This window comes from Platichthys flesus, chromosome 2 (assembly GCF_949316205.1).
Source record: "Platichthys flesus chromosome 2, fPlaFle2.1, whole genome shotgun sequence".
NCBI classification, from domain to species: domain Eukaryota; kingdom Metazoa; phylum Chordata; class Actinopteri; order Pleuronectiformes; family Pleuronectidae; genus Platichthys; species Platichthys flesus.
Window position 1 is genome coordinate 2022139 of NC_084946.1, and position 14016 is coordinate 2036154.

The following is a 14016-nucleotide window of genomic DNA, read 5'->3' on the forward strand; positions in this document are numbered from 1 at the left end:
TAAGCCTCCATGGCGTCTCTCTCGGGTTTGGACAGATTGTACAATTTACTGGACGGATAGGGGGCGCCCGAAAGCAAATTGATGCAGCAATCATAGGGTCTATGAGGGGGAAGGGACAAGGCCCGATCTTTGCTAAACACCTCTTGGAGATGGTGATAAACAGCGGGAACAGAGGTGAGATCGACCGGTTTGGGTGGAGATGGTGTGGTGGCTGGTCTGGAGGGAATGGCAGAATGCAGACAGTGGGAGTGACAGAAAAGACTCCAATTGGTTATGGAGAAGGTGGACCAGTCTATGTGTGGGTTATGGAGCTTTAGCCAAGGGAGACCTCACACAAGCGGAGACGTGGGAGATGGGATAATGTACAGGGAGATGGATTCATGATGGTTACCGGAGAGTAGTAGCGAAATGGAAACAGTGCGGTGAGTGACACGAGCCAGGAGCCTACCATCAAGGGCAAACACATCCTTGGGCTGAGGAAGAGGCTCAGAGGGAATGTGGGATTGCATAACCAAGTCAGAGTCAATAAAATTGTCATCTGCACCGGAGTCAATAAGGATGGACAGGGGTAGGGAACCCTGCGACCATGACATGGTGCCCTTAATTAGCAGGCGAGGAGGAGACAACGAAATAGATGAGTGGCTCACCAGCGCGCCTCCGGTGACTGATGAGCCCCCCCTTTTGGCAGCGCAGGGCAATGAGCCATCTGATGAACCTCCTGCCCACAGTACATGCAGAGCCTCTGGAGGCGACGACGCTGACGTTCCGTGGGAGTGAGCCTCATCCGTCCTAGTTGCATGGGCTCCTCGGGGCAGAGAGGAGAAGAGGCTGTCAGCGGAGGAGTCCCGTGGGGAGAGGATGGCGGACGAGAAGATTCCGGAGAACCCCGATGGTGAGAGCTCATTGTCTGTCTCACGGGAGGGGCGTGTCTCTCTCTCTCTGATCTCTCCCTACGTCTCTCACGGAGCCGGCTATCTAAACGAATTGCTAAAGAAATTAACTCATCCAGAGAGGTGGTCTCGTCCCATGCCGCTAACTCGTCTCTCAATTCCTCCCGCAAACCCCGGAGGAAAACTGCCTGTAGGGCCCGCTCATCCCACCCGCTCTCGATTGCGAGAATGCGGAAATCTATGGAGTGAGTTGCTACTGAATTTTGCCCTTGGCGTAGCGAGAGGAGCAGACTGCTGGCCTCCTTGCTACGTAGGGGATGGTCGAAAACCCTGAGAAATTCGGCGGAGAATGACTGAAAGGAATCGCAGATGGGGGAGTTAGCGCGTGATATGGCAACAGACCAAGCCGCGGCGCGCTCCGACAGGAGACACATAACAAAGGCGGTCCGCGACTGGTCTGAGGAATACGTGAGTGGCTGCTGATCAAAAACGAGACTGCACTGGTGAAGAAATTGTCTACATGACCCTAATTCTCCTGAATACCTGACGGGCGTGGGGATGAAGGGTTCCCGGGGTTGTGCAGAATGAGCGATGGGAAGAGCTGGTGGTACAGGAGCAGGAGCTGGAACCGGAGCTGGAGGGTGGACGGGAACCGTCGTGGTGAGGTGAGTAGACAGCTGGTCCAAGCGGCCACCGACTTGTGCCACATTAGAGGAGAGATTCTGGAGCGTCTCCATAATCTCTTGTAGAGCCGTCTCGTGCTGACCCATACGAACTCCGTGGTTCGAAAGAGCCTGTCTAAATTTATCTGCGTCTGCGGGGTCCATTTTGGCCAGATAATTATGTTACGGGTGGTTCTTTGGTTGGACCCCAAAGCAGACACAGAGAGCAGTCAGTTGAGTCAGGTTTATTTCAACACCAGAAATTAGAGCAAGCAGGCTGTGGAGGCAGGGTGCTGGCTGGCCAAATAATCCAGGGGGGAACCGCAGGAGGGAAAGCGAGAAAAAACCGAGGAGCAGCAACAAGGCACACCGAGGAGTCTGTGTAACAAAAGAAAACACTAATGGTTAAATACGAAACAAAATACGAAGGGCGAGAATCAGAGGTCGTCATAGGTACGCTACCGAACAAGACGGAATTATCTGGCAGAGTAGTGGAGTCAGGACCAGGAGTGGATGATGGGTGAGTGGTTGCAGGTGTGCCTTGTTTGCTGAAGTGAGGAAGCCAGCCACACCCCCTGCCACAGACACCACCTGCAGGACAGGAACAGAACAGGAGAGGGAGACAAAAACAACACAACCAACAACAGAATCACCACAACTGCAGAGGACCAGAGCAAAGGGTTTGAGAGCCCCTGCTGTGGATGTAGTGTCTTTCACATCATTGAATCTTTTTATTTATTGACTCGCTGAACTCTATCATCTAGAGACATCGAAAGGTGCGTGGTGTCTCCCCTAGAGATACTCTGACTTGCCTCAACTGCAAATCAACCTTTTGCCTTTGGTCCGATTTTTAGTTAGTGACTCCCCTGCTCAGCTGGGCCGAGGTCAACTGACTGACTTTGGCAGTCAAGACAATCCCACTACTGGGCCATGAAAAACTCCCTGGCCACCTGCCTGCATTTTCAAGATGATAATCCTCTGCACTGTCCTATTATTGGCATTGGCATTAGTATATTGAAAAGGAATCTGCTGGGATTTCACTGTTCACTTAGTTGGTAAACAATATTGAACTGCTATAACTTGAGTCAATGCTATAATCTCTGTGATTGTTTAATTTAAAATCAAAGCTTGTTTAATTTGACATCAAAGCAGGGACACACACACAATCCAAACATTCAAAGGAAGAAAATCAAAAAGACCAAATCTCCATAACGCGGGTTAAACGTGGCTCATAATACCACCCAGTGTTTCAACAGGACTGTAACATTGCAAGGTCAATGCTGACAAAGAGTCAACCATTTGGGACCTCTATATCATGAACCATTACAGTTAACAGCCTCTAACCAAGTGTGGTTATCCCTTTTCCATTAGCTGCCACCCATTATCTGTGACATTTACCCCTCTCACTTTCAAATCTCAGCTGATCGAGGTCAGCGTCACACATCTTTCATCGGATATTCTTTGCCAAGCTATGGTTTAATGGATAAGACTTTAGAGTTATGTGTGTAAATGTTTTTGTGGGCAAGCTGCTCCAAATGATTTTCCCCATTGGGATTAGTTCAGTTGTTTAAATTGCAATTATTAAACAAAATTCCCTGCACACAACAGCAACACCACTGCTATGTACATTTGCAACTACAATGGAGTGAGTTCAATCTGATAGAGGTACAACCATGGTCCTCCACCACTCTGATGCCCTCTTCATTGGACTCTGAAGGGGAAAATGTCCCAACTTTCATTTTTGTGTTTCACTTCATTTGTTTTGGCTTGATGATATCACTAACTGACAATGTCAGTCTCACGCTGACACATACATCACAACAGCCTTGTTAGTCTTTGCATCTTTATACAGTGAAAACCAGATATAGTGAACATGGATATCGGGATCAACCATTTATATGGATCAAAAAGCTTGGGAGAGAATCGTTCCCTTAAAAATGCTGTTTAAATGATTTGGTTATAGTGATCCTCTTACAGTGTTCATTTTGGGTCTTTTCATACATGTTTGGTTTTAAATGGCTGCTCCTCCCGTTGTCTCTGTGCACCGCACGCCTTCTACTCTGGCTCTCCATACATTGACTAAGTTCACAAATGTTGTTTTACCCAGAGCGATTTTACACATATGTCTCCTATGACAATCTTTGTAAAATGGTGAATGGTTTTGTATTTATATAGAGCTTTTCTTTTCCACTCAAAGCTCTTTACAGAATAGTTTTACATTGACCCATTCAAACACACACACACATTCATAGAGTTCATCTATATTCTGAAAAGCAAAAAGAAATGTTTGAGTTAGAAAATGAGAAGAAAGAAGCAAAACAAGTTAGAAAGAATAAATTGGCTGCTTTGACTCGCAAAATGAATGAGATGACTGAACTCATGTCTGATCCAGCAAACCTGGAACAAATAAAGAAGAACTTACAGAAATATATAGAGGTGTTGGAGGAGTTTAATGAATTGCACAAACAATATCAAGAGCTTTTGTCAAAGGATGAATGTGTTACAGACACAGGACAGTGGTATCCTCCGAAGAGGATTAATATTGAGAAGTTTAAGACAGGGGCTGATGAATGGATTCAATCTTGTCCTTTTGTTGCACCTCCAACAGAGAAAGAGGATGAAATTAGTCCAAAGGACAGCATCGCTTTAGTTAGTAGGGGATCTAAAAGTTAAAAATCAAGTTCAGCTTCAGATTGTCTGGTGCCACAGGCTGAGAGGACCGCACTTTTAGCCAAGGGTAGTGCAATGGAAAAATGCATGCTTTAGAAGAAAAAGAAGAACTTTTAGCCAAAGAAAGAGAAGAAATAAGAAAGCAAATGCAGACTTTACATTTTGAGCATGAATTGTCTGCTACAAATGCCAAGGTTGCAGTGTATGCTGGTGCTGAGGAACAAGTGACTTCTACCACAGCTGATGGCATGAACGTGTACTTCGAGGAAAGGAACCTGGAACTCGCCAACATGGACACACTGCAACAAGTGGCTCACACAACCAACATGTTTGAAGAAAAGATTGTTCGACCAAAGGATCTAGCGAAACACATACCTTTTTGTTTCAAGCAAGCAGCAGATAAGGTGAACTGGGTTACCATAGAGTCTGGAGGCCGAAGTAATGATGTTTTGAAACCTATTGAGGAGAAATCCATTGATCACTCCGACAAAGTTGAGCTCAGCACAGAATACAGACCGCTGGTTGATCTTGTAAACTCCCAGGCAGACATGGCAGGTCCTATGCTGCCTGAACAAGAGCAATACAGGTCATTACAGGACAATGTAGCTCACATTAATCTAATTGTGATCTTGAATAGACAAAATGAAATCACGTCTATGCTTCTCAGACAGTAGCAATTGTCTACATTGCCACCTAAAAGTTTTACTGTCTTTGATGGAGATATCTTAGAGTTTAGGTCATTTATGAACTATTTTGAACATAACATTAAGAGGAAAAGAGACAATGGACAAGACAGATTGTTTTACCTTGAACAATATACAAAGGGCCAAGCTAGGGACCTAGTTAAGAGCTGTCAGCACATGGATGGAGATCAGGGTTATCTCGGAGCCAAACGCTTATTGCAGGAAAATTTCGGCAATGAGTTTAAAATTTTCACCGCTAACATTGAGAAAGCCCTTAATTGGCCTATCCTGAAGCCTGAAGACCCAAATGCCTTGAATGAGTATGCTCTGTTTCTGAAAGGATGCTGTAATGCCATGACAAAACTGGATTACATGAGTGAACTGAATGTTGCCTCTACCTTTAAAGCCTTAGTCATGAAATTACCCTTCAAGTTTCTGGATAGGTGGAGGACTATAGCTTAGGAGAAACTGGATGGCAACAGCAGGATTACATTTGAAAATCTTGTACAGTTCATTGAGAAACAGGCAAAGATATCTTCCAACCCAGTATTTTGAGAAATCCAAGAATCAGTTAAAAGTAGTAGTAAAAGGCCAGATGAAAGAAGGCTCATGTTTAGGCCCAAGGTTAATTATGCAACTAATATGGCGGCAGTAACCACTCCAGTGACTTCAAACAGTGATGTCAAACCCCCATGCCTCTGGAGCACTGCTCTGACTTCAAGAAGAAAACACACAGGGAAAAGTTGAATTTTGAAAAAGGAAAAGGGACTCTGTTTTGGATGCTTGCGTACAGGACACAGAAGCAAAGACTGTCATGCAGGGCGTCTGTCATGCAACATCTGCAACCGAAGCCATCTCAGTGTGCTTCATATCAACTTTCAGGTCAAAGAAGAGACCTCAAAGTCAGCACTTTGTTATTCTATGGGGGGGCATTCAGGGTTCAGCATCTTGCCCAAGGACACTTTGGCATGCAGATGGGTCAGACTGGGGATCGAACCGCCGACCTTCAGGTTGGAGGACGACCACTCTACCCCTCGGCCATGGCAAAAGGATCATTCAAACTTATGCTTTTCTCGATCCGGGCAGTTCAGCAACATTCTGCACGGAGAGACTGGCACAGAAATTGAGCCAGGAAGGGAAACCAACAACTGTTTTGCTGAAAACAATGGCACAAGAACAGCCTGTCAAGCGGTGTTCCCGCTCCTGCTAGCCGCTGAGCTGATGCAGACCCTTTGATGCGCCGCAGCCCTTGAGGTCGATCACGGCAGCTAGCTGCTAGCTGCTACAGCCTAGTGTGGTGCCGCCGTGACAGAGGCTTTCCCCGCAGCCGGCTAACGGGGACAGCTAGCCGCCTAGCTGCTAGGACCCGCAGCTCACTTGCTCTCTCCCCCTCCCTCTCTCTCTCCACACACTAACAGACAGTCATCCGTGAGTATTACCCTGCCACATGTGAGTCGACGAGCAGCCACGTGTCCGTGTTGGGAACAATTTAATCACTTTGAACTGTATGTGTGAACCATGAGTGGACTTTGATTGTGAAAGATGTGTGTCATTTAATATACTGTGAATCAAGTGCATGTTGGTACAGGGCATTGGTATTTTGTGTTCTAGTTAATGTGCCTTTTCAGTTAAAATCACTCACCGGTGAGTAGGACAGGTGTTTTGGTTTAGAAAAGTGTCTCCAGCAGAAATAAGTGTTTCCACGGGAAATAATTGTTTTTAGGTTCAATTTAAATAAACAAGTTAACTGTAACTTTTTCTATGGTTCATTCCACCTGTTACATTTATCTTCCAGCGCCAGGTCCGCATTTGGTTGGACTTGAATTGCCATGACCCCGGTGTCCTCTTCTGGTCTTTTACATGGGTGTGTTCGCGTCTCCCAGGCTAGCTGAGAATACCTCCTGATCTCCTGCATGTTGAGATCACCTGCTCTGCAGTGCATGGTTACATCATACCGCACACTCTCGTGGAGGTAATGCAGGAAGAGCGATTTGAAGGCAGTCTCTTCTTCTAAGCCGGGTGTGTTACGCCCTTTGAAGTACGTTGTTCTTAGGCGTCTCTAAAACTCTCTTGGAGGTTCATTCTACCTCTGCATGACCGCAAAGCCACCCAGGGTGGCAGAGGCCTGGTCAGTGAAGATTGAGTACTCTTCACGCAGGGCCTCACAGAGTGCATAGTAACGATCTCTGGTTCGAGGGGGAAGTGTTTCCATGAAAACGTGGACGCTCCGGTCTGTCGTTTTCCAGATCAGTTTCAGCTTCTCTCTGGATGATGGGTTTTGTAAATCCCGGAGGCAACGTTCAACCTCCCGAAGGTAATCATCTACGTTTGGACCCATGGCTGTCTGGGTCGAAACGATCAATGTCTTTAGCCAGGGACTCTAGTTGTCGGGTGCGAATTCCCTCTCTTCGAGGGGTTGCAGAGTCATCAGATTCTTCTGATTCAGATATGTCACGGTATTTGTCGGTATTTTACACCGGGATTGGGGGACCCTTCAGGACGCGACCGTGAGTCATAGTGCGCCTCTGCCTGAGTGGCAGACTGGGAATATCCTTCAGCCCTCCAAGGCGGGGTTCTGCTCTCGTCAAATTTGTGAAGCTTTGGCTTCTTTGCCACTGGCGCATGGGTTGCCTGACTTTTAAGAATCAGAAACTTGTCCATGGTTGTGTTTGTTTGCTGATACAGTGTGTGTGATGTTGTAATTGCAACGTCGTGGTCTTGTGAGTGTGTTTGTATGTGTGGCTGTGAGCAACTTGCAGACGAACAATGTATAAGGCTGTGCTAGGCAATGGTTCCTAACAAAACGAACAGTACACAATGTAGACAGGCAACACGGTGGATGATTGAAGATGTAAAGGTAGGTGTTAAGGAGAAAAGGGCTAGCTGTAGTTGGAAGAGGTTAGCTAGCTAGAAGGCTAGCTCTTGGGGCTATGAGCTTTAAGGTGTGGACAAGACCACAGTGACTGCTAATAGGATTGACCTGGTTATCCTGCAAGAACTTTTGGTGAGTCAATACAACACTGATTTGTTGAGAGAGTCTATGACTAACAGAGTGAAATGTCAGTAGATGACAAGAAGTTTTTGAACATTGCCAATGAATCTGTTAAAGTGATAGAGGGTCACTACTGCATTAACTTTTAAAGCTGATAAAGTAACGCTGGACGAGGCAGCTAAAGGAGACAACGAGGCAGCTAAAGAAGACAACGTGACACTGGACAGGAGTCAGCTTTGTACGGATGAACTAGAGAACAGAAAATCTCTAACAGTTAATTCCATCATGCACACATGTGACGAAAAGCCCACAGACAAGTTACTCAATTACTTTTCAGATTGGCTGAAGTTGAGAGTTGTTGTTGCATGGATAATGAAAGTGAAAAATGCATTTAGGCACTTTGTGCAGAAAAGAAAGGACTCAAAGGAAGACTGTCAGTATCAAATGGCAACCAGAACAAACACAAGGTCCGTTAAGTTTAACATGAAAGATCAATAACATAAATTGGCGCACCAATGTCTTGACTCCCCATCGGACAGGAGCTACAATCCTTGAGCATGGGAGGATGGACGCTGGACCCCTTCAACGATCTATAAAGAGCAGAAAATACAATACCTATGTGCAGAGACAAAGTTTCCGACAGGAAATCAGCATGCTGCAAGCTGTGTGAGAAAAGGCAGCAGAATCTACAGACTGGATCCGGTGCTGGATGGTGGCATTCTCAGAGTGGGTGGGCATCTGAGGAGATTAACAATGCCAGAGGAAAGGAAACACCCTGCCATTCTGGCCAAAGTCCACCAGGGTGCTCTGACGTTTACCAAGGGAACTGTGCTCTACCAGAGACTATTTAGTTGACACTTTTAGTTTGTTTCCACCAGCTTGTAATCCAGCTATCTGCAATAAACGGTCAAAGGGACCAACTGGACTCATCTCTACTCATCTTTTCTACACACGTCAGAACCAAAACCGAGCTCAGCCACCAGTAGTAGTAAAATAGAAATTGCTGCTACAATACTGTTCCTAAAACCACTGTTACCTTTCTCTCAAGTATTGGGACCATACTGAAGAAGCAAAATTTGGTTAGAGTAACCAGTCGCTTATTGTGATCAATTTGGCCAGGGACAAATGTGAACAGCTGTTTCCACTGTAACAAACAACAAGTACCTAAAAAAAGATTCCCTCATCCAGCTTATTATTTATAAGGATCATCAGGATTCAAACCTGGGTCTCCCATGTAGCAGGCGGTTTGCCTACCACTGTGCTACGAGTGATGATGACTCAGATGCAGAGACAGAGAGGGACGAGTTGTTGGTAGGGAATCAAAAAAAGGTTTCTTTACTTGAATAAAGCAGAGAATTCCATAAGTTTTGACAGCAACTCCAAACATACTTCCAGACAACTAAAAACACTGTCTGGGCAAATTTACAAAGTAACTAAGGGTGTCCAAAAAACAGGCAACAAAAGATCTCAAGAAGAAAAAAGGATTAACAGAGGTATAGCATCTAACTAGAGGTTCTCTGAGCAACTCACGTGGCTTAACTTAAGGTGTCAATTTCCAAGACACGGCAAACACAAAGAAACTCATGTGGCTTTTTAAGACTAGCAAATAAGGCACAGGTGAACACAATGAAAACAATCAAGACAACACACATGTGACAGGAATCACCAGAACACTGACGACCCCACATGGTCAATCAGGGGGGGTTTAGCTGGAGGGACCAGTGGGCTTGTTTCGACTGGGCGTAGCCGGAAGACATGGAAGGTTTGGTTGATCTGCATGGACCGGGGGAGATGGAGGCGATAGGCTACTGGATTGACCTTCCTCACAAACTTGAAGGGCCCAACCAACCGTAGAGCTAGCTTGCGGGACTCCACCCGCAGAGGAAGGTCTCGCGTTGATAGATAGACGCTCTGTCCCGGACGTAGAGGGGGTGCAGGTCTGCGGCGGCGGTTGACATGGTGTTCATACTGACGGACAGACCTCTGCAGGGTAGACCGTGCCTTGCGCCATACAATCCTGCACGGTCTGACAAAGCTCTGGGCTGAGGGAACACCAACCTCTACACTGCATGAAAAGAAGAATTTGTGCCAGTTAATGTCGTAGGAAATTCTTGGTGAAATGTCTATTATCAGTGTCTTGCCGTTTTACAAGCCTGAAAATGTTTGGAGGTGACCCCCCTTCTCCTAAGCCTAGGGGAGGCTTTCACATGCAAATGAAAAAGCTCTGCACTTTACAAATGCAAATCAGGATAGTTTCCCTCGGAGCAGATAACACCTTTTTCTAAACTGCCTGGCCTTAGTACACCAGGCTTAAAATAAATACAAAACCTGAAATTGTAAATTGATCTTAAGTTAAGTAAGTGTGCTATAATTAATTACATTGTATACCACGAGCAAAATCAATGCTATGAAAAAGCACTTTTCAGCATTTTATTATTATCCAAAACACAATCCTAAATCTCAACCACTGTACAGAGTGGCATGATTACAGTCACTTTTCAATTGTGCTGGTTATATGCACAGTGGATGTGTTAACCACACATCTACCACCAATCCGCTCAACAGGAAGAAATGAAGTAATAGAATCATGGGGATTGGTCAGTTAAGCACATTTATGATTATTATGATTCATGTGATCTCTGTCCAACTGGCAGGGACAGGGATATTGTTTTTCTTTGCGTATTCAAATGCCAGTTCACGGCACTTAACTGGAGCAAGGCCATGGAACTGGTCAGCTAGTTGTTTCAAGTGTTTGGCTCCTCCTCCATCTCATCTGTGAATATTCTCTTTACCTCAGCTACTGCACCCCAGGCTACTGATTTACTTTCCTTTCTCTTTTTTCTTTAAGAATCTTTTGAGGGTTCTCTTATCAATATTTCTATCCCTTCCAGCTTTTCTTAAGGACTTCTTTCCTTGCATGACCTCAGCAGCAACACTCTCCATCTCTGCGAGGGGTGTTTGGCCCCAGGTTGTCTTCCTGGTGTATAGTTTCTTGGCATGATGGCTTTTCTACAATGTTTATGACATTAAGAATAAAACATTTATAATGTAATATAACACTAAAATACGTTTAAAACTAAACTTAACTTGTGCTTCATGGTGGGGTAAAGTGAGACACTGTCTCACTTTACCCCACAGCATTTGTCCCACTTTACCCCACAGCCACCGTTTTTGAAAACATCTCTTAGCAATTCAGGCTAATCTTCAGTTAGCATCAATCACATGGTTTTATATGTTGGAGTTTTTCTACCTTATTCAATTTGTTTTGACACAACAGTTTATTAAGTTCAAAGCAAGAAAAAACAAATTTTTGTGAAAAAACATACTTTCCACAGCACCAGCACCAACTTCTCCTTCACGGCAAGGGGGGAACGGGAGGGGCTTTTAAACATAATGGTCAAATGACCACAAATGTGTTCCGTTGCCTAGATACAGGGGTGTCTCACATTACCCCGCTCTGCCCTACTGGCTTTCCATAAAGATATCTGTCCTCCCAAAATACTGGAAATTCCCTCATAATTTGAACTTCTTATTAAACTTTCTCAGTGTTCAATTAAAACACTCAACGACTTACAATATGTGCATTTAACTTGAGGGTACAAACACAGAACAGCAGAAATCATGTAAGTACAATAACTTAAAACCAGATAACATAAACGGGTCCTCTCAGTCAAATACTCATCCCATATAAAATGTAAATTTAAAAGCTGTTTTAACCGCTGCTTTAAGATGAAAAGGACAGTTTTGAAGCTTTACTCTGAAAAGCGGACGTCAGTCGTTTGCGTAATCACCTGATCGCCATGTCCAATCACAGCCTCGTGAATACAGAGTCTGTCTGCCGTAGATATGCGAGGCTCCTGTTGTGTGTTCCGTACAAAAGACTCTGTTTTCGGTTTTAGTAACTTGCTGAAGTCGACATGACGCTGTTTCCCTGGAGGAGAAGATCAATCAATCAATCAAATTTTATTTGTATAGCCCATATTCACAAATTACAATTCATCTCATAGGGCTTTAACAGGGTGTGACATCCTCTGTCCTTAACCCTCAGCAAGAGTAAGGAAAAACTACAAAAAACCCTTTTAACAGGGTAAAAATATGTAGAAACCTCAGAGAGAGCCACATGTGAGGGATCCCTCTCCCAGGACGGACAGAAGTGCAATAGATGCCACGTGCAGGAGAACATCATCAATAATCAAAGTCTCTAGCAGCATTGATGAAGCACAGTCCATGCTCAGCAACCATCTAGACCACGATCCACCATCCAGACCAGACGCCACTTCAGTCCTCAGTCACCGTCCACCGCCGCCCACCAGGAGGACCCATCACAAGCCACCACTGCGGTCCTGGTCCACCACCCGTGCCCAAGGACCGCACGGTGCGTGGGAAAGCAAAGCCGAGGGCCTGGTGTGGAGGAGTCGAAGCGGAGAAGACGGACACACAGTCCCTGAACAAAGGTGATACCCAGCCAACGAGCGAAGCCATTGCTAACTGCTAAGCTAACTCAGATTTGAAAAACATGTGAACATTAGCGCGACAGTTGTTAAAAGTGAAATAAAGCATCAAGTGCTTTAGCGGAACTAGTGCATGTTTAAATATGTATGAACTACTTAAATCGAGCAGTTTGTTCTCTGTAAGATTTTTCATAAACGTGTTTTTTGTTTGTTTGTAGGAAACTCTCCCTCTTCACAGCTGTGATGAAAATGGCCGGCGGAGCGAGGGTATGAATAAAGAAGAGCTGTTCTGTTTAAAATACATCCTCCAGCTTTACTTTATCTGATCCATTTCATAGTTTTGTTTTCACAGCCGGATTCCTGCACACAATGACGCAGTCACTGCACATTACGCCGAGACTCGCTGAAAGTCCTCATTTGCAGTGCGTAAGTATGTGTTTAGGATTTTTTCTGTGGATCTTCCAACGGTGATGCAGCAAGGCTATTTCCGTTTATTAATAATAAACTCATGTTACTCATATTGTTTTACAGCTGCCTGTACTATGACGTCCTAAGACCCACTATGAGCCGGTATGAAGGAGCTTCCAGTACAACCAAACGGACCTTGCAGCAGCATTGAGGAGTTCAGGAGTCGGCAGAGAAGAAAGAGGGTAAGGTTAGATTCATTAAATCATTTTTCAGATGCATGTAGGTGTATGTTGTCATTGAACTGTGCTAATTGTACTGATTGTGTCTACAGCTGATTGAAGCGGGACAGATGACATCGATCCATCCTTCCACAGCCAGGAGCTCAACAACCTGTGTGCCACACTTCAAATAAGACTAGAAGCTACACTGGATCTCACAGCTTCACACCACAGACGTCTACACACCACAGACCTCTACACACTGGGGCAGATTCGGAAAGAGTCCCACAAAGAACATATGACCCAGAGGCTGCAAAGAGACATTTCAAGCTTCACCTGATTAGCTTTTCACTGGCTAGGCCAGTTGTGGGTGTACAATATTTGTGCTGTATGTAAATAAAGCTTTGACAACATATATATACCTTGTTCATGTTTTTTTCCCCTGTACAATATGTTCACATATTACATCAAGCATCACATGAATGAATGTCTTAATTAACTGCATTGCTTTTGGTAAAGGCTTACAAATAAATTATTAAATATTATTATATATATTATTAGTAACAACTATAAATTATTTTTATTATTAATATTGTGTGGGAGGGGTTTACCCCACGTGTGTGCTGCAATGACTAAATGTGACCAATCGCAACACTTCTACCAACCAATCACGAGTGACTTTCCGGGTTGGTTTCATCCAATGGGGAATCGAGAGCGGCTCAGCAGCGGCTTCGCCTGGAGTCATATGCTAATTAGATAACACCTTCGCTCCGCGGCTCCGCGCCCACCCCCCGCTGCTCTCCCCCTTTGTTCTCCAGACCCCCTCTCCGCGGTACGTACTCTCCGCTTCACTGTAGTTACTGTCGCGGGAGAACTCGGTGCTGACGTGCTGTGAATACCTATGAACTTCAGGGGATCATGTAACTTCCATATGATTTCCCATGACACTAATTCTGCTTTTCGTGTAGTGCTACCTCTTGGTCGGGGAACAGTGGAGGCTGAAACCCAAACTGGCGCTCAAAGAGACTGAGTCCTGTAGCAG

General features: G+C 45.0%; 1 long non-coding RNA gene across 3 annotated transcripts; it reads left to right on the forward strand.

The window, feature by feature from the left end:
• The first annotated feature begins 12302 nt into the window (after positions 1-12302).
• On the forward strand, positions 12303-13332 carry LOC133974840 (uncharacterized). 3 transcript variants are annotated; one of them, XR_009924701.1, is made up of 4 exons: positions 12303-12351; positions 12567-12774; positions 12880-12998; positions 13088-13332. It is a non-coding gene; the product is annotated as an uncharacterized LOC133974840 (long non-coding RNA). The 3 variants fall into 3 exon arrangements; XR_009924702.1 differs by lacking the exon at positions 12303-12351 and having other exon boundaries at positions 12505-12770; XR_009924700.1 differs by lacking the exon at positions 12303-12351 and having other exon boundaries at positions 12506-12774.
• Positions 13333-14016: the final 684 nt, after the last annotated feature.